Genomic DNA, 20,457 nt, shown 5'->3' on the forward strand with positions numbered 1-20,457 from the left:
GGACGGAACATCTCCGTGATGCTGTTTTTCCCCTAAAGATTGCTGAGAGAGCTCAAGGTGAACTCCTTGTCAGTCGGTCTTTGTCATCCTGGAATGCTGCTACTACCTGTGGAGACCCGATAGCTTGCTACACAGACATCCCAAAATCATCTATGCTTCTAGAACACACGCATAGCTAACTCAGGTCATCAGTGAGCTTTGGAATACTTCCTACTGGGCCAAGGTGTGTGTGCTGGGCTCCCAGGAGCAGCTTTGTATTCACCCTGAAGTGAAGCAGGAGAGTAACCACATGCAGATTCATTTATGCCGCAAAAAGGTAGCAAGTCCCTCCTGCCATTTCTACAACAACGAAGAAGAGTAAAGCCTGGAGCAGGAGTTGGCTACCCCCATCCTGGACATTGAAGACCTTGTCAAGAATGGAAGCAAACACAAGTGAGACCTCTCCCTATGAGGCCATGCTGTTCTATCCTTCTTTGATAGGCTCTTATATGGGAAGCACAATATGTTTGCTTTTCTATTTATGAAACTAATAATGTAAAAAGGATTTAAGCAGTTCTGAGTAATATAAAGTGAAAATAATGAAATCAATTCCTGTTCCCTGTCTCTTGGCCCACTCCAGGATGACCATTGTGAACAGTGTCTGTGTGTACAAGCACAGTTTTGTTTGTGCTTATTCTCCAAATGCTCTCTGACTTAGTGCACCATGGATGGCCTTCTTTGTGGGTATATGAAGCTTAACTCCCTTCCTTCTGAGGATAGCAAATCTATGGGGTTTTGTTTGTTTTATTTGAAACAGAGTCTAATATAGTCCATGCTGACTTCCAAGATTTGCTACAGAACTGAGAATGACCCTGAACTGGTCCTCTTGACTCGACCTCTCATGTGTTGGGATAATAGGTGTGCACTGCCAAGCCTGCTTATCCATCTATGACTTTTGTAGCTTTGCAGATTGAAGTGGTGATAATAAAAACTTCAATAGCAGAAAGAAAGAAATGAGGAAACCTATAGCTGTCTGCCTTTCTTTTCCTGAAATACACCACTAGTGACAGTGGCAATGCAGGGCCAGTAACCTTCTAAGACTATTGAGATGTGGTCTTTTTCATGTGCTGTTGCCTTGACTATTGATTTTTCATGGAATTCTTTGAGATTCATTAACTTGTATTTATGTATATGGATATTTTGCCTGCTTTCTATGCTCCACAAGCAATCAGATTGCACTGAAGCCAGAAAGGGCAGTGGATTCCACGTGGAACTGAAGTTACAGAAGACTGTTAGCTACCCTGTGGGTCCTCGGTGAGAGCTACTCTAAAAGGATGAATGATCCCTCCGGCTCCTGCACTTGACTTTTGTCCTTCCGGCCTTCTAGTGTATTAGTTGGACAGGATTACACCCAACTAAAGAGAGACATTTCTGTAGAATTGTAGGGACAGGACCATGAGGTAGGTGTGGGATGCCAGGCATTCAAGCAGAGTGCTCCCGGGATAAGGATCATTGCTCAGCATCTCTTATTGTCAGAGTTGGGGCAGTTATGTCACCTCTCATTTAGACAGCAATGCAGAGTAGGCCCATCAGATGAAATGCAGACTTTTAAGATCCTCCTGGGGATAGAGATGGGGTAAGATGTACCTGTGATGCACCAGCTAAGCAGTGTTAAGTGGAAACTTCACATTTACCTGGGTGAATGGAACCTGCAGCAAAGCCACATGCCTCTGGTGGAGAGTGTGTCTCTGCAAGGTTTGAAAAGGAGACGGATGGTTGATGCTACTCTTTTACCACAGCAGAAGTCACAGTGCATTGAGGAAAGGTTTCTTTCAGATTGAGGCTTTATTCTTCTGAAGTTTCCTGGAAAGGATCTGACCTGCGACTCACAGTTAGTCAGAGAGTTAATGTGTGAAGGAATTATCCTTGTAAGTTCCAGTCTCTTTCTCTCAAACCAGAGCTTTTAAGATCTCTAAAGACAGAGAAGCAGGTGGTTCATTTCAGTTCCTCCCTTTCATTGGTCACTTTCTCATTCTGCACTGACTCTGACACAGTACCTGTAGATACACTGGAACCAGCTAAGACTTCATTCATCCTACACTACCATTCACCAACTTGTGGCATGTGTCTTCCTGTCCATCTATCATTATTGGTAAGGAGCCTATGTTCAGCCATGCCTTATTCCATGTGAATCCTCAGCATTGTTCTTGGCTCTTATGATAAATGCTACCAGATAGATTACATGGCTTCTTCTCCTTGCATTTGTTCAGATCAGCCTTTACTATCAGCCTTTCTCAGACTAAACTGCAGAGTGTGTAATGTGGACTGGGGCACTTCTTCTATCTCAGATAAGCATGTGTACTCTTTTAAAGTTTCTGTCAGCTACTCAAGTGGACCATTCTTATGGGGGCTAAATTGACAGTTAAAGCTCCTCTTGATTTCTGCCCTCTAGTAGTTGTAGCAGATGAATGGAGTTATAAGACAGGAATATAACTCAGAGACAGAATACTTGCCTAGCAAGTACATGTGCTTAGTTCAATCTTAGTACATTAGGGATGATGGGGATGTAAAATGAACACTGGTACATCCTATGGAGTGTCATATAGTGAATTGGAGGTTTCCTAGAAGCTTCTAAACTCCTCCCACCTCCATTTTCTCCCTTTAGTTAACTGTGGCAAACATCCATTTTGAGGATGAATATTTCCAGTATAGGACATATATACACAGAGACCATAAACATGGATATGTAGCATGTTAAAATCTGTGGTTTGGGTGATGGACTGGAAAATGACCAAGCAGGTAAAGATAATGCAGACAAGCCTAGAGACATGCAATTGTACCCCTGAGACCCACCTTACTGATGGAGAGAATAAAATGTGCCACAAATTGTTCTCTGAATGGTATGTAGTTGGGGGTGCCAGGTCTTGGCCTACTGAAGCTGAGACAACTGGCTTCCCATTTCTCATTTGTGCTATAATCTCTCTAACTGATGCACACATATAAATATATTACTATGTATTTCATTTGAGTGATTTGGGACGTTTTCTTATTTTATCTTGGCTACACAAATCATAGAAATAAAGAAGATCAATAGCAAAACATCATGAGAGAAACAGATTAAGAGAATGTGGTCATCTCAAGTTTGTAGATTTGCTAAGACCTTTGTTGCTCTCCAAATGCCCCCAACACATCTTCTATAGATGCTTGGCTAACCATGATTTATTGTGTCCTTATTTTCTCCAAGAATCCATACATTGTGGCAAATGCAAGACAGTCTCTACACTTGTCCATGCCAAACTGGAGCTGACTGACTCCTCAAATGAGGATAACGTGTTCTGAATGTTTCAAAATTGGTCCAGGTCCTTCTGTTGTCATCCACATTCCTCTTAGCTATGAGCAGTCTATACACCACCCAGAGCCAAGGCATCCACAGAATCAGCATTCCTGAGTATGACCTTGGGATGAACATGGTGAGAGTAGAGAACCAATGGCTGCAACTTGTCCATTGACCTACATCCATGCTCTGCACATGTGTGCAAACACATATATAAATATACAGATGAGTAAATGTAATAAAAGTTTTTGAGGACAGAATTCCATACCAGGCAGCTCTCAAACTTTTCTTTTTGAGTGACACAGACATTTATGGCGAAATCATGAAGGAAAACCATGTTTTCCTTGAGATTTTTAAACAAATGTTCCATGAAAGAAGGTGAGGCTGCCAGAATGATTCTAGGGAGACCATCCTCCACCAGACCCCAGCTTCAGGTATAGCCTGACTTCCCAACAAATCAGAATACCTTTCTCTCCAGTGCTGTAGGTATCCAGGATACCTCCCTTCACTGCTTCAGGTATGCTCTGACTTCCCAAAAAGTCAGGTTACTTTTCCCTCTGGAGCTGTAACACTTGCACCACCTTCAACAGCAAACATGTTACCTGCCTGGAGGCCAGGATCCATGCAGAAATAAAAAGGAAAGTAACCAGACCTCCTGAGTGTTCAAAGTAAGAGGAAGGATGTTATATGGCCACTGAACTGAGATTAGAGGGTACAGGAGCGGGGGTGGGGAGGGAGGACTATTAGGTGGTTCCAAAAAAAGCAAATGCATTTTTCTCCTACAATAATTAAGTTCAACATTATCATTCTATTTTATCGATAAGACAACTGAGCCATCCAGATATACATAGATGCTTATGCTGATGATGAGATCAACCTTGCATTGTAAACATGGGCATTGTTGTGGTTCAAATAAGATTGATCCCTGTAGTAGGACAGGCCCATAGGGTCGAGGAAATTGGCTCAAAGCAGTTGCCAAGGCATGCACATAATGTACTTCCTTATGAGCCACTCTGGAGTCTGCCTGAGGGCCTAGCAACTGTCAATTTCAGAGTTCCTGGTCACTGTCAGAGTTCCTGATCATGTGGAGTCTGACCCAGGCCCTAACAACAGGCACTGTCAGAGTTCCTGATTACAGTCACAGTTCCTGATCATGTTCAGCCAACGAGGGACAACTATGTAATGCCACAAGATTGGAACACAGACTGGTTGCTGGGAGGAGGGTATATAAGGCCTTCTCTGTTACTGATTAAAGGAGTCTGATGTCTCCCTTCCATTGACTCCCAGTGTCTGTGTCATTGACACAACTTCTAACCCCCTCTTTCAAGGGAGCACTTAGGATCCAGCAACAGATCCCTATATTCAACTCATATACGTGAATGCTTAGTCATCAGGGAGTGGTGTCACTTGAGAAGGATTAGGATGTGTGGCCTTGTTGGAGAAAGTGTTTCACTAGGGGATGGGCTTTGAGGTTTCAGAAGCCAGGAGTAGTCCAGTTCTCTCTTGGCAGATCAGGACGTAGCTCTCAGCTACTGCTACAGCAGCATTGGTGCCACCATGATGGTAATGGAGTAAATCTCTGAATCTGTAAGCAAGCCCACAATTAAATCCTTTCTTTTATCAGAGTTGACTTGGTCATGATGTCTCTTCACAGCAATAGTACAGGGACTTAGAGAGGAACCTTTACAAAATCTTCTAGCCTAAATTTCTTTGCTTGAGTCCATAGGGAAGAGGACTGCAGCTGCTATCTTGTACCTCAGTTGTGGAAGATCCTAATCCAGCATAATTATTGGTGTTGTGGCAAACCACCACCTGCCACCACTTTCGGGGATTAGAGAGAGTTTGCAAACCTCCCTCAGTTTGGACCTTCATTGAACTGGACCAGTAGTTCATTCTTCAGTGACCTGTTACTTATGGGGAGGTGCTGGGGGATTGGGATTATAGCTGTAGTCATTAGTACCATTTTTAGTACCTTAATGCTGTGCTGGAGAAGACACAGCCTTGTCTGATGCTCATTCTCTACCTGAAAGGAATCACTGAGCCTCGGTAAACCTCAGAGAGTACAGTGGATGGGAGTGCCTAGCAGCCCCGGAAGCCTTCCTGCACCCCATGTTATTTCAGCTCACTGAGTGGGGCTAGGATCTGGTTGAACCCAGTGCTCCATCTGTGTCTATCTGGTGACACTTTCTCATCTTTCCCCTTGGCCATGGAGAAGCTCCTGGAAAAGGCACATTGGCTTCAGGGAGGTGAGGACTGTACCATGTGACATTAGCAATTCCTTCCTTGGACAATCTCTTGTATCCTGGAGAGCTCTGTCATCATCTGGTGATGAGATGTCACCAGTGTTGTGGAGACACCCATGACCCTTAGGGCATTTGTCCAGTGCCTATAAGACTCAACCAAAGACATGTTAGAGAAAAGACTGAGCAGACTACTAGAGAGATAGAATGGAGAGCACAAGGAGACCAGGGACACACAGATGGAAGCTGGCATTTGGTCTCATGTAAAACAGCAAAAAAAAAAAAAAATAGATGTTCCAGGGGAATGCACAGTGATTACTGGGCAGGAGATAGGGAGCTTCCTGGAGGAGTTGGACTTTCCCTGGGCCTCCCAGTAGTAAGGCTCAGCAGCTCCTCTGGGAAGGAACGAGCCTATCCTTCTCTGAGTTTCTAAAAAGCAGACCCAGAGTTATGGATTTCTGATGTTTAGTTTGGCAGAGAGTCAGGAGTTGACAGCCTGCTCTGCTGGAGGTATTCTGCTTTCCCTCTGAGTGAGGAAGGAATCAGGGGAACTATTTTACTATCATCACTGCTCTTCATCCCCACTCCATTTCTTGAGGAATTGTTGTACTAAAAATAGGGAGAGGAAACTGCCCTGGCAAAGCTTAAGGTTTTCATACTTCACATTACAACCACTAGCAGTGTAGGAGTCCCCAGGCATTGCTGTCTGCCAGTGAGTCCTAAGGTTACTGAGATCCCTTCTGTATGAGTGGCACAAAGATCTCCAGTGTAGCCTGAGAGCTTTTAGAGGTAGTGCATTAGGACAGAGAGTGTCCCCTTCCTGACTTCCCTGGGTGTCCTCAGCTGTAAGTGAGGAAGGGTAGGTGAATCTGATGACCAAGTTTTATCCTGCATGAATTTTCCATCAATGTGAAGGTCTGAAGCATCCAGCAAGTGACTTGGGCACCCCCCACACTCCTGAGTGCTTGTGGATAGTACCAGATTTCTTCTGGCTCTGACAAAAGAAGACTGAAGGCTCTGAAGCCAAGTTGCATCCTGTGCAACTGTGAATAAGCTCAAGGAAGTAGTCTCTTGGGTCACCTTGTACAGGGAGGCAGAGGAAACCAGCTGACTTCTGAGACACCCTCTACCTATAAAGGGATGGGAGAATTGACAGCCACAGAAGGGGAGAATGAAGTCAGGACTTTCAGTACCTGCTAGGGCAAAGTCTCATTTGATAGTCTTTTTCTAAGTATCTGTGTGCCACCTTTGACTGAGATGAAGCAGTGTGTAGGGCAGGCATGGTTCCTTGGCTTCCAGAATTGGATATTCCTGAGATAGCTGACCTTGGCTAGCATGGACTGTCAGTGTGATACAACATATAAAAGGACACAGTTCACCTCGTGTCACTCATTTGTTCTGGGTCCACCAAGTATACTTCTGAAGCCACAGTCCAGCATTCTGCAGATTGTGCAATCCAGGCTGAACATGTTACCAGCTCTTCACTTCCTGGGCTGTCAGTAAATTTAAAGGGTAAAGAGGGGCTCTGGTACAGCTCTTAGTACCCTTTGACTGACATTCTTAAGATCCAAAGGATGGTTTACACAACACTGGCTGCATCTCCTTTCCTAAGCCATATGCATTGTCCCATGGCTCCAGGTCAAGGAATTGGCATTTTATGTAGCTTTAGGTGAAGTACAATATCAGTGACACACAACATACTCTCTCCATGACTCTGACATGTTTGATTTTCTCTCTGAGAATGTCTTTACATCACCCTGATTAGCCTCTAACTAGCCAGACATCTTTCCTTAAACTCAAGTGCATGAATAACATGTCTCTTCATGGGAGTGTTTGTTCTTGGTGCCTGAGGGCTCACCTGGGGAGCCAGGTCTGACCTGTCAATAGTTGATCACACCTTTGCTAACATCATGATGACTGTAGTGTATTCTGCTGAAGCTTTTGGGGAAATTTTCATCATTACCTACGGGACTTATTATTGTTCTGACAGGACATCCAGAATGCCCCCATCACCCCCACACATTGTAATAGCCTTGTGGATAGTACTCACTGTGAATATTCACTACAGGAGACTGGTCTTTCCTCCCCATCATCCTAAACTAATTTCCTAGCAATCTTTATTTCTCATCTTATTGATTAGAGCTCTTAAAGAAGGAAAGTGGCATTTCTTGGGCTATTTCTGGAAAATGTGTCTTTAACTCCCTACAGATAAGTAGAGAAAAGATTCTAATGAGGCAGAGAGAAATCTCTGGGTTTGTAAGGAGGAGGTGCTGAAGGGCATCCCCTGTGTCTCTGGGAAGGCTCCTAAAACGGTAACTACTTGTTAATTGGGGAATAGTTAGTTAGCAGGTAGATGAGGGCTGTTGGCAGTGACCCTAACAGTACCTTCCCTGAACATTCTACTGTACTCTGGAGAGCCTTGAGCATCCTCTTTGATGTCACCACTGTTGAGGCAACACCAACTGCCATTTTGGGCATTTGCACAGTGCCTCTGGGGTTCACAGAGACATGTTGGTGAGACTGAGAATGCTGCTTCGGAGAGAGAATAGACAGTCTAGACAAGAGAGAGGGGCAGAAGGAAGCTGGCCATCTGTCTTAAGGTAAAACATCAAGAAATAAATGTTCCAGGTGAAGGTACAGTGAGTTTTATTCAGGGGATGGGGAGCTTCCTGGAGGATGTAGGCCTTGAGCTGGGCCTTTCAAGAATGGGACTCAGCAGCTGGGAGACTTTGGGAAACAATGGGTCTGCCTGCTTCTCTAGGTTCGTAAATAGCAGGCATAGAGTGGAGGATTTCTGAGGGTTAGTTTGGCAGAGATCCAGGAATGATCAATCTGCAACTACTGGGCTGAGAGTGCTCTAATTTTATTATTGTTGGGAGTAGAGTCCGGGAAGCAAGAGACCCAGGATGACAGATAAAAGACCCATATCAGGATAGGGTGTTGCTGAACTTCACCCTCCATTAATTACTTTAGTTTCCATGGATATTGATGCTAATAATCGGTAGATTAACTACCTTGTGTATTCACCAAGCTCTTGACTGTCCTGTAGTTGGGACAAATCTCTCCTACTCACATCCCCCAAGTAAACACACAGAAGCTTATATTAATTATAACTGGTTGGTCATTAGCTCAGGCCTACCACTGACTACCTATTACATTTAAACTCACCCCATTTCTGTTAATCTATATGTTGTCACGTTTTCCATGTCTTTACCTGTGTGCCATTACATGCTGCTCCCTGGATGTCAGGATGGTGTCTACTGACTCAGCCTTTGTCTTCCCAGAATTCTCCTCTCTGCTTATCCCGTCTATACTTCCTGCCTGGCTACTGGTCAATTAACATTTTATTTATCATCCAATCAGAGCAACACATTTACAGCATACAGAGCGATATCCACAGCACCAGCTTGAGGATAGCTGACCTGTTCTTTCAGGGCTTCATGGGTTTCAAGCATTCCTTCTTCCTCAGGCCTCTACTTGGGACTTGGTGTAAATATTACAGCTTTGATGGGAATGGCTTCCCCAACAGAAGTGTCATAACTCTGCCCTGTCAGGCAAAGTTTCCCCAGTGGAAATGTCACAGTTCTGCTCTGGTAGGGGAAGGTTTCCCAATGCAAGTGTTACAACTCTACTCTGGAAGTTATCCTGGCAATCAGGAGACAAGAAATACCACAGTCACACCATACAACACACCACACACAAGGTATGTATTGGGAGGGAAAAACCCAAGAGGGTGTCTGACTTTGCTTGGTTGAGAAGTACCAAGCAACTGAGCAGAAGTCAGTCAATATGCCTTGAAAGGTGTTGGCTTGTGGGAGATGTTAGATACTGTTAGGTTATGGTGAGTCTTTGTAGTTGACCAACAGGTGATTGTGTAGTGATGTTTCTTGGTAGAGTGGTCTTGTAGTAGAGATGGTAATTGTTAGGATATCAGAGGAGAGGAATTATAGGAGAGAGTGAAAAGGGAAAAAGGAGAAATCAGAGGGCAACATTGTCAAATCCATACTTTGAGAGTAAGAAATTATCCCACTCAGCTGGAAACATACAGGTTCTCGTGTACTAATCTAAGATTAGGACACTTGTTGGGAGAAGTAAGAGAAGCTGAAACAAAGAATGTTCTAAAACCTCATAGTTAGCATAAACGGTTTCTAAATATGAGGCAAATACTTTAAAGGGTTTGATCTTGGAAATCTTCTCCTAGATTAGAGGTCTGATAACCTCAACAGTGTCTTCTGTAGGGGGTCAATGCTGTCTAGTGGTAAACGGTGGACCAACTGCAGTACAGCCGCAGCCCTTCCCATCCCTTGACAAAGAGGAAGGGAACTTGAGCTATTTCATAGATCTCTCTCTACTCCTTGGGGACTCCCGAGATTGGAGTCTGATCCTGGTTTGTTATTTTAATGTTTTATTTTTCTCTCGGCTACAGCCATGGGACAAAGGGACAGATACATTTACCACCTACGTTGGCGGACAGGTGCGGGTACCGGTAAATCTGACCACATAACAGCTTGGTAGTACTGGTAAATGTGGACACATAACAGAGTCGTGGGAACTTCTCCCAGCCAACGGGCAAATAAGAGAGTTACTTTGTCTCTAAACTTTCTGCTAAAGCTCTAAACCCTTCTCATTCCCCACTTCTGCATCTGCCACGTGCAACCTTTTCTGTCTCAGTTCCACCAGCAGTTGGTGAGCTCAAATGGGCAGGCTTGGGCAGCTTCTACTGACTCTAGCCCTAACTCACCTTAACTCAACCCACTCATTTTCAAACTGCCTTGAGAGACACAGAAGGATCTGGAAGCGGCTAAGATCCATACAAATAAGTTTACAGCAATCAGGATGGCTCTTAAGCCAAATATCATCTTATAGCCTCAGACAAGTCTTCCAAAAGGATAGGTTTAGTCTGTCTACTGGGAGATCTTCCGAAAGCTGTCCTTAAGCCATCAATCATCAGGAAAAAAGGTTCAGTACATGGAATACAATCTGTCTCTTGTTCCCCAGACCTCCCCGACTAAAACTTAAGCATCTGGAGAGCAAGGCTCCTGACCCCACAGGCAAGAGAGTCATCTGTGGCATTTAAGGTGTGCCAGGGAAGAGATAAAAGCCCCCAAACAAAATTGCCACGTGCTGGCATTGCTGACTCCTGAAAGCTGTTGGGTCGCTGTTTTAAGTGAGGAAAAGGCCACAGGGTAGTAAATGCCCTGCCAGGCGAACAACAGCCTTGTTAAAAGAAACACAACCAGTCAGCTGACTGCCCCCAGGTGCCAAGACACATGGGTACATCTAGCTAAGACATCCAGCAGACCTAGGCTTGGCTACAGACATGACAGGGAACCCAGATAGCAGCAGAAAAGCAATCCGTTTCTTTCCTTCTGGACACCAGAGCCACTGACTCAGTCCTGGGAGTTTTGGGATGTCACTCTCCTTTATTGTCAGGTACGGAGGACAGCCTTACCACCTCACCAGATTTAACTGCACCTTTAGAGTTACTGCCTGTGTTTCTCTTGTGCATACACACAGGGCCCTGATCTTTGCCTTGTCCCTAATTCCAAAAATATAAGTTCTCATGCACCACAAGCTTTTCTCTTCCCAGTTCCTTGTTCTAATTCACTGTTTAGCCAATGATACAGAACTACCACAGAACCGGAGTTCAGAGATCATCAAGTAAAAATCTGTTAAGAGCTAAAAGGTATTTACACCCCCAGACCCAAAAGCGCCTGGGTGCTACAAAAAAGACTTCAATATAAACATCTATTACTGTGAGATTATTTGAACAATCATCTGTCTCCTGGATACTGAACTAGTAAAGGAAACAGGTACTTTAAAACAATCTCTCTCTGATAAAGCTTAACATGCTTCAAAATCCATCTGGACAGGACGGATCTACCAACATAAAATAATAATGATTCTTTTCTCTAAGTTTTTTTCTGTGTCTCCAGCATCTTGTCAAATAGGAAGTTCCCAGGCACAGCCAAGAGGGATACATGTCTCCAGAACAAACAGATGACAGACAACATCCCACAACACCTGTCTACCCTCAGAAGACTTCCCTTCTCCATTCCCCCAGATCCAACTGATGTCCAAAAGTCAGCTGGAAGCAGTTTTTGAGATGAACAACGCCCCTATTCCCATTTACCTGCTTTTTTTTTTTTTTAATAATAAGCGAAAGTCTGGGATGTAAGGATTCTGTCCTTAATTATGTCACCAGCCTGTGTCGGCATCCCAGCCTAAAAAGCAGGTGTGCCCTCTGTGCATTCTCTTCCTTTCCTCACTCTCTCCTTCCATTCTCCATTCTCTTCCCTCCACATGGTCTGTTTCTCTGTTCCTCTCTCTCTCTCCTCTCTCTCTCTCTCTCTCTCTCTCTCTCTCTCTCTCTCTCTCTCTCTCTCTCTTTCTCTCTCTCTCTCCCTCCCTCCCTCTCCCAATAAAGCTCTAGAAAGGTAACTGTGTCTTGTGATTCTTCCGATCAGCACTCTCCTCTGCCGGCATGGGCGGCAGCCAGCCACGAGTGCTGCAGTGTAACCAACAATAAGTGTCTGTGAAGTTAAACCCAGTTCATAAAGGGCTGAGGTGCAGATCAGGGGAAACTGGATTTTTAGTACCCACAAGCCCTTGGACTCAATCAGCACCAAAACACACAGGCAAGCAAACAAATGGAGTAAGTTGGGAGGTTGAGGAAGGTAAAAGAAAAGGAATGGAAAAAGAAATGTAAGGATGCCTTCAGGACCAAAGTAAGCAATTTGGAGCAATGGGATTCCTTTTTTCTTTCATTTATTTTTGCATTTGTGTGTGTGTGTGTGTGTGTGTGTGTGTGTGTGTGTGTGTGTGTGTGTTTATGCGTGTTGAGGCCAAAAGAGGGTATCTGGTTCTATGGAAATAGAGTTACAGGTGGTTGTGAGATACCTGACATGGGTGCTAGGAGCTGAACTGGGGGTCCTTTGGAAGAACAGCAAATGCTCTTAATGACCATGCCATATCTCTGGCCCCCAAGAGGAAATTATATGTTATGAAAATAGTTTTCCATAAAGCATGTGAATCTTTCATTGACTTTTTTTTGTCAGTTTGGTTTTTGTGTTTGATTTGGGCCTCAAGTTAGACCTGTCATTGGTTGGCTACACATGCAAGCTTCAAGCCACCATAACTCCAACACTTCTTGTGGGTAGAAAAGGATGGGTCAAAGTCTTTGTGGCTGGGATAGTGTCCAAGTCCTACTAGCAGGAGGCTTTCCTGGTTATAGAGGATGGATGGTTCATTACCAGGACTCCTCATTAGGGTCACCCTCATAAGTTCCACTGCAGTAGTTTTCCATGCTAGGCCCCTATATGAACTCCTATTTCATACATCTCTCCTTGTACTTTTTCCCTCTACTCCTCCCCCTACCATATCCCTCCTATTCCAATCCACCCACAAAGTAAATCAAACCATACCTAATGATATTCTGCTATACCCATGGATCAGTGCCTAGCCCAATCATCACCAGAGTGTCTTCCTCCAGCAGCTGAACCACAGACAAACATTAGTAAGAACAGAAGAAGGGGAGGAAGGATTGTAGGAGCTAGAGGGGTGGAGGACAGCTTAAGAACATGGCCCACAGAATCAACTAAGCAGAGCTCACAGGGGCTCACAGAGACTGAAGCATACTCAGGGAGCATGCATGGGTCTGCACTAGGTCCTCTGTGGGGCGTTTACCTACCAACCCCACAGCTTCCCAGAGTTGTCTTGAGTGTGAGCAGCAGGAAATATTAGATAGAAGGATTTATTGCAGAGAATCTTGCGGAGATAAACAGATAGAAAATAAAGGATAGCCTCGAGAGGGCCTGGAACCTATTCCAACGGGCCCTGACTGTCTCTGGCCCAGGGTTTTTATAGAGACGCCAAGGGGTGGAGCAAAAGACCTCCTCCCCCAGCACAGCCAAGTGCAGACCATCTCAGACACCTGCACTCAGGCCCATGGTCCTGATCATCCTCTATTCGGACCTGCTGGGTAAAGCCACGAGGAACCCGAGAACGGGCTCCCACAGTCCTCCACAGATATGCTATCGTTATTGGATTGGTGATGTTGTGGGACTTCTAAGAGTGGGAATGGGGGTGTCTCTGACACATTTGCTTGTTCTTAGGATCCTTTTACTTCTACTGGGTTGCCTCATCCAGTCTTGATATGAGGGTTTGTGCGTAGTCTTATTGCATCTTGTTATTCAGTGTTGGATTGATATTTCTGTTATAGTGGCATTTAATGAGGCAATTCCATGTAGTTAATCTGGTAGTTAAAAGAGGTTTATTTCAGTAACTTACAATCAATTAAGGGGTTGGTTACAGGACCTGGGAGAGGTGAGGTACAGTCCAGTGTGGTTCTCTGGAGAACTCTGACTTGGTCTGCAATCTAGCACACAAAGGATCACAAAGAGCCAAGAGTGCCAGCACATATGCATCTCAGTTCTAAAGGGCTCCTATCTCGGCCATGCCCCAGGAGCAGGTTGTAGGCAGGTGTGGCAGTTACCAGTTGCCCCACTAGGGGCAGTGCTTCAAGGTCAAAGCAGGAACAGCTACCCACTACATCCCTGGGAGGCCTGCTTTCTTCAGAAGGGAAAGGAAAGAACAGTGGATGTGGGAAAGAAGGTAGGGGAGGGTTTGACTGGGAGGAGGAGAGGGGGGTAATGCTGTGGTCAGGATGTATTATATAAGAGAAGAATAAAGAAATAGAAAAATGTATATGTGAATAATGAAATCTATTAATCTGACAGCTCATGCTAGCAAGGATATAGAGCAAGAGGAACATTCCTCCACTGATGTTGGGAGTGCAAACCTGTCAACCTCTATATTGGTTTCTCAGATCGAAACATATTTGTGGGCTTCATGATGACATTTATTATAGGTTGGATTGTCACTGCAGGAAAACCAAACATTACTGGCAAAAAAGGAAAATAAAATAAAATATAATAAAGTACAGTGTTCTTGATGATCACCATGACTCCGCAATGGAATCACATTAGCATCTTTCCCTAACACATCAGGCAGATAAGGGAAGGACAGGATTAACATTCCTCTCACCTGGGGAAAAGGTAGCTGGGACTTGAGTCCTCACAATGATTGTGGAATCCAAGGCTCCTAAGATGTCCAGCCATTTGACAAGTTCCATTGTAAGAGAACTTCTCTAGGTCACAGCTCAGAGACATAGCAAGAAGGATGACAGTCATGTGCTCTGCAAGGATGAGCATCCTGGGTCCCCTGCTCAGGGCACATCTTCTGACCTCCATGCATAAGAGAAGGAGGCCTCAGAGGAAGGGCTTGGAAGCTAGAAGAACCCCCCATCAGGGTCTGTAGGACCTTGCTCTTCACCTGGATGAAGCCTGCTGTTGAGCAGAGCCTGTCTACAGGAGCCAGGGCCCGGATGCAGCAGCATGATCTGAAAGCCACAGAGCTGAGAGAATGGCAGCCAGGGTTTGGATCAACACACCATGTTCAGTGGGGATGACCCTGGGAGTTGGAGGTTGCAGAAGGGCTGGGGGTACCAGGAAATAGTTGGGGGGTGACTTCTCAGTCTGTGATGTGCTCCTTTCTATTATCACACTGACCCATGCCAGCTCATGCACAGAATGTCACTTACTTACTTGCACCCAAAGCCCATAGGACCCATCTGTGCCATCATCCACCAGGACACTTGTCATGCTCCTGACAGGACACAACTCTCATTTCAAGTAGGTCACAAGCAGAATGGCCTGATGTCGGTCTCTGCTCCATTCCACTGCTCCTTGCTATTGTGTGATTTGTGTTGCTGGGTCTTCTTTTCAGAAAGCTATGCAGGGTAGTAGCTGTACACACACACACACACACACACACACACACACACACACACACACACACACACAAACTCTATGGCTCTCTCTCTCTGGATCTCATGGGAGTGGAAAGCCTGAGTCATCATTACTTAATGGCCTGGATCCTTTGTTATGACTCAGAAAAGCTCATTTAGCAGGAACAAATGAAGAAAAGTTCATTTTCACATCACTGATGCTCTGAAGGTCAGCCTGGTCGATGCAGAGATAATGCAGCCTTAAACTACAAATCTCAGTTGACGGTAGAGCCTTCCTTGCATTGTGGAATTGGTTTGCTTTGGTCTTAGGCAATCTTTCTGTCCCATGAAACCTCTCCCTTGGTTATAAAAAAAGTATCAGGTCAGAAATTGTTGATTTGGAACTAGGTGTGGTTGGTACAGTCTTAAAATCTTTGCACTGGGAAGACTGAGGAAGAAGGAGTTGAAGAGCTAGCCTGGGCTAGAGAATAAAACCATGTCAGCATGGAAGAAAAACAGTAGGGGTGACTCTGGGAGTGGAAGGAGCTAGCCTGGGCTAGAGAATAAAACCATGTCAGCATGGAAGAATAACATACTCCATGTCTGCTCCAAACACCCATGGCCATACTGAGCTCCTTAGCAACAGGAACGCACAGCTTAGGAAATCAACTAGGCGAAGTCTGAAGATAGTGTTTGTTTTAGAAAACATTACTTCAATATTTCGATTTCTTGATTTTGTTTTTTTTTCCTTTTGCACATTACCTTTTTAATCACTCAACAATTTGACTTGGCTGGCATGAACTTCTCTGCGTACACCAGCTGGTGTCTGGACATACAAGCGTTAGTCCTGTGCATTCCTTGGCTCCGGGTGGTAGGACAGACTGCTCACATCTCAGAGGCGTGTGGATGACAGCATCAGACAGTGCAGGTGACCTGGACCAGCTGTGCATCATCCAGGCCTTCTAAAGTAGGCTCTAAGCTCCAGTGAGGCTTCAACAAGTCACAGGGACTGGTCTGAGTTTGATGCAGAAAAGTGTCTCTAAGAGACATTCAGAACTAAACAATAATAACGATTATCCAGAGAGATATAGAAGACCCTTTAGAGGAGATTGGGAGTCACAAAGGTTTCAACTCAGTTACAAATTTCTGATGGCCCCATTCACTTATTCTGTTTTTCAGGTGATGGTTTGAGGCCAGCTTTCTTGGTTTCTATGGCTTCTTGGGAACAAAAGTAAACTGAAAAAAGTCCAAATCCCTCCAATGGACAAATGCTAATATATTTCCATGAGTTCATTGGGTGTAGAAGTATGGTGATACTATGGCAGCTGATTATGAATGAAGCAAGGACACCTGGCTAGGGCCTGTTCCTGTCCAGAAGGAATGGTTCTGACACTATTTGTGAAATAACAAACACTCCTCAGGTCCTACACTGTATGGTGCAGGCATGGGAGCCAGGAGCTGCTGCCCATCTCAGGAACCATTCCTAGGGAAGCTAGGGACGTGGGCACAGGTGAGGCTATCCAGGCTTCTGTCTCAGGGGCACAAAGTGTCTATATTGAGCTGCAGACAGGGAAAGGAGCCAAGGTCAGAAATGGTACACTGAACTATGTGGTCAAAAGGACACACCAGGAGGCTCCTGCAAGTTTGGGAACTTTGAGTGTCTGCAAGAACTGGGAACACTATGCCTTATTTGTTGCCGTCAGCGACCATCAGGAATATACTTAGCCTGGGGGTGTTTGTGTGCTGTCTGGGTCAGGGAGAAAGGCAACTTAGGGAAATGCAGCCCATTTGTAATCAATTGGATGAGAGAACAGAACAAAACATAATAGACTGAGTCCTGGTGTGAGAGCTGGCACAAAAACCTGTCTGATCATTTGGAAATGTTGTCAGGAAAGGGTGCAGACTTTTATCTCAATAGTGACCCCTAACTGCTGGCTGTCTCTCCAGGAGAAGAGGCTTTTCCTCACCTTGGGAACTGCAGCATGTAATACATGGAACTCTTGCTGTTCTCCATGGTGATAATGCAAATCACAGTCTCCCTGAGAACAGCCACACTGACAGGTTTCAAGGGGTAGATAAAGTAGCCCAACCCTTCCAGTGTTTACTAGCAAGACACAACAAGATAATACTGACAGAGATCTTCAGGCTTCTTGGACAATTGTTTTCTGAGTGATTTTTAAATCAGTTATGGTGGTTGTGTGGGTGCACATGCACACATTCATGAAGAAATGAGGACAGTTTCTGGAAGGTTTATTGTCTCCTTCTACCCTATGGGTCCCAGGGAAGAAATCAGAACTGTAGGCTTGTCATCAAGTACCTTTACCCACTGAGCCATCTTACCAGCCAGTCTCCTCAGCCATGGACCTGAAGAAGCTATGTACCTGTATGTATATTCTCAATATGTATATATCAGAACTTTATTCATATGGAGTTGATTCTTTTTCATCCAAGAATGAATGATTACTTTAGAGAAAATACATTCAACAAATTCATTTCATAGAGGGAGCTATGGGGTGGCAGGAGGTTAGAGAAATAAAAAGCCTCTCTGGAGCCTCCCCTTTGGTTGTCAAACACACTCTGGATGTAATTGGGTTCTCAATTTTTCTTCCCCTCTAGCCACTAAAGCTAGGGTTGAATCCTGGGCATTGTGCATGCTAAGCAACTACTAGACCACTAAGTTACATCCCAGGTCTGAACCTTGATTCATCTTCTTCAACAATTAAAAGGCAGGCTGGATGAAGACTGTCAGCTGTCAACTTGGGCACCCAAAGACCTGTCCGAGAGAATGGCTGATAATGCTTTCAAGACTAGAAAAGTTTAGTTATCTGAGAGATAAAAGGAAGGTCCACAGGTTACACTGTGAAATAAGGACAGTTTAGAGTGAGAAAGGTTGATATGCAATTATTTACATACACAATGCCAGTAGAAAAAGCCAGGTTAATCTACCTATCTGGTGGAATTTACCAAACCAGGCAAACACTATGCTGAGGATGCACAAGTGATTAAGGCACACCTGGCCCCAGGCTCCTTCCAGACACGGAGAAGATGGCCATGGAGACCCACTCAGTATTGTAGTCACTTGGTAGTGTGGCCTAAACCAAGTCTCACCTAGTTTCCAGTGTGTCTATAGATGGCCTGTTTTCTGATAGGGTCAGCAAAACAGAGAAGGTGACCTATGACAGAGAGTAAACAAAGCCCCTCCCCATTACTCTGGCTGCTGAGATTGTAAAAGCTTGTCAGCACCTGTCTTGGGACGCACCGGATTACTTCCTCCACACTTAAACTTTGTGACTCATCTACAGTCTCTGAAGTTGGATTTACTCCAGGGAGCTCTAAAATTATAAAACAGTCACCTGGAAGAAACCCTTCTGCTGTGGGATGTTCTCTATGCTGTGAAGGTGTTGCTCTGATTGGTTAATAAATAAAGGGCTGATTGGCCAGCAGCCAGGCAGGAAGTATAGGCGGGACAAAGAGAAAGGAGAATTCTGGGATCAGGAAGGCTGAGGAGGAGTCGCTGCCAGCCACCACCATGAGAAACAACATGTAAAGATACTGGCAAGCAACAAGCCATGTGGCAAGGTATAGATGAATAGAAATGGGTTAATTTAAGAACTAGATAGCAGCCAGGCAGTGGTGGCACACGCCTTTAATCCCAGCACTTGGGAGGCAGAGGCAGATGGATATTTGTGAGTTCAAGGCCAGCCTGGTTTACAGGAGATCCAGGAAAGGCACAAAGCTATACAGAGAAACCCTGTCTCAAAAAACCAAAAAAAAAAAAAGGAAAGAAAGAAAGAAAAAGAAAAAGAAAACTAGATAGCAAGAAGCCTGCAACAACCATACAGTTTATAAGTAATATATGCTTCTGAGTGATTATTTTTCAAGTGGGTTGTGGGACTGTGGGGGCATGGTGGGACCTGGAGAGAACCCCTCCAGCTACACCCTTCCTCAATATACTCTGAGATCTGCCATGGTCAAGGGCAGCTTCAACAGTCCCGTCCCTCTTCTTTCCCAAGCTTGCATGGTCATGCTCTCCACCAGAAGCTTGTGTCCTCTGCAGCAGCCTCCTTGCACTGTGCCTGACCTGGAGCTTCCTCCCAACACTGATTAGCTGGAGATCTTTCTTGCTATCAAGGATTCCTTACCCCATAACCAGGCCCAAGGAGGGTCACCTCAATTCTGCATTTCATCAGATGTGCCTAATCTACATTGTCATCCTAGATGAGAGGTGACAGATCTGCTCCAACCCTGACTATGAGTAACTCTGGAACATGATCCTGAACCCACAGAGGTCAGTGGGTACACCAGAGCCCTGCATAGGTACCAGGCTGCCTCAGACTATTAGCCTGCCTACTTCATGTACCTGTCCCTACACGTTTCCAGAGACTTATTTCTTTGATCAGAGGTGATCCAGTTCAACAATACAGCACCATAGGGCTGGAAGGTCAAAAGCCAACGGCAGGAGCTGGAGAGAGAGCTCAAAGGTTAAGAGCATTTGATGCTCTCTCACATGATGTCTAACAACCAGCTATAATGGGACCTGTTGCCCTCTTCTGCCCTCTTCAGGAACTGCAGTCATGTCTAGCACAGATGTACAAAAAGAAAAACAACCATTCACATAAAATAAGAATAAATCTAAAAAGAAAAAAAAACATCAAATACATGGTCAAGGGCAACAGAATCTACAAAAAGCTATTTTCCAAAGTGACTTGAAAGGTCTTATCTCTGTTGTGTGGTTATCACTGATGCTGTAATGGAAAAACAAACAAACAAACAAACAAACACAGAGGCAGATAGCTCTGGGTTTCCTGATTTCTTTTAGACTCTCTTTTTTTTTTTTTTTTTTTTTTTTTGGTTTTTCGAGACAGGGTTTCTCTGTGTAGCTTTGCGCCTTTCCTGGAACTCACTTGGTAGCCCAGGCTGGCCTCGAACTCACAGAGATCCGCCTGGCTCTGCCTCCCGAGTGCTGGGATTAAAGGCGTGCGCCACCACCGCCCGGCTCTTTTAGACTCTCTTAATGAATTGTTTTATTTCCTGAGAGTCTGTAGAGCAGTAAAGGTGCATTTCTCAATAGTTCAGTCCTTATGACCAGTTCATGAAAGTGTGTCTATAGAGTACCA

At 44.8% G+C, this 20,457-nt stretch overlaps 1 protein-coding gene and 1 long non-coding RNA gene across 2 annotated transcripts in view; one reads left to right on the forward strand and one right to left on the reverse strand.

Moving 5' to 3' along the window:
• The window catches only part of LOC143267301 (disks large homolog 5-like), a 143,535-nt gene that overhangs the window by 47,497 nt on the left and 75,581 nt on the right, over positions 1-20,457 (forward strand). The gene's annotated exons all lie outside the window — the stretch shown is intronic.
• Positions 1-20,457, reverse strand: part of LOC143267306 (uncharacterized) — a 230,488-nt gene that overhangs the window by 3,293 nt on the left and 206,738 nt on the right. The window lies entirely within an intron of this gene.

Source organism: Peromyscus maniculatus, chromosome 9 (genome assembly GCF_049852395.1).
Source record: "Peromyscus maniculatus bairdii isolate BWxNUB_F1_BW_parent chromosome 9, HU_Pman_BW_mat_3.1, whole genome shotgun sequence".
Taxonomy (NCBI): Eukaryota; Metazoa; Chordata; class Mammalia; order Rodentia; family Cricetidae; genus Peromyscus; species Peromyscus maniculatus.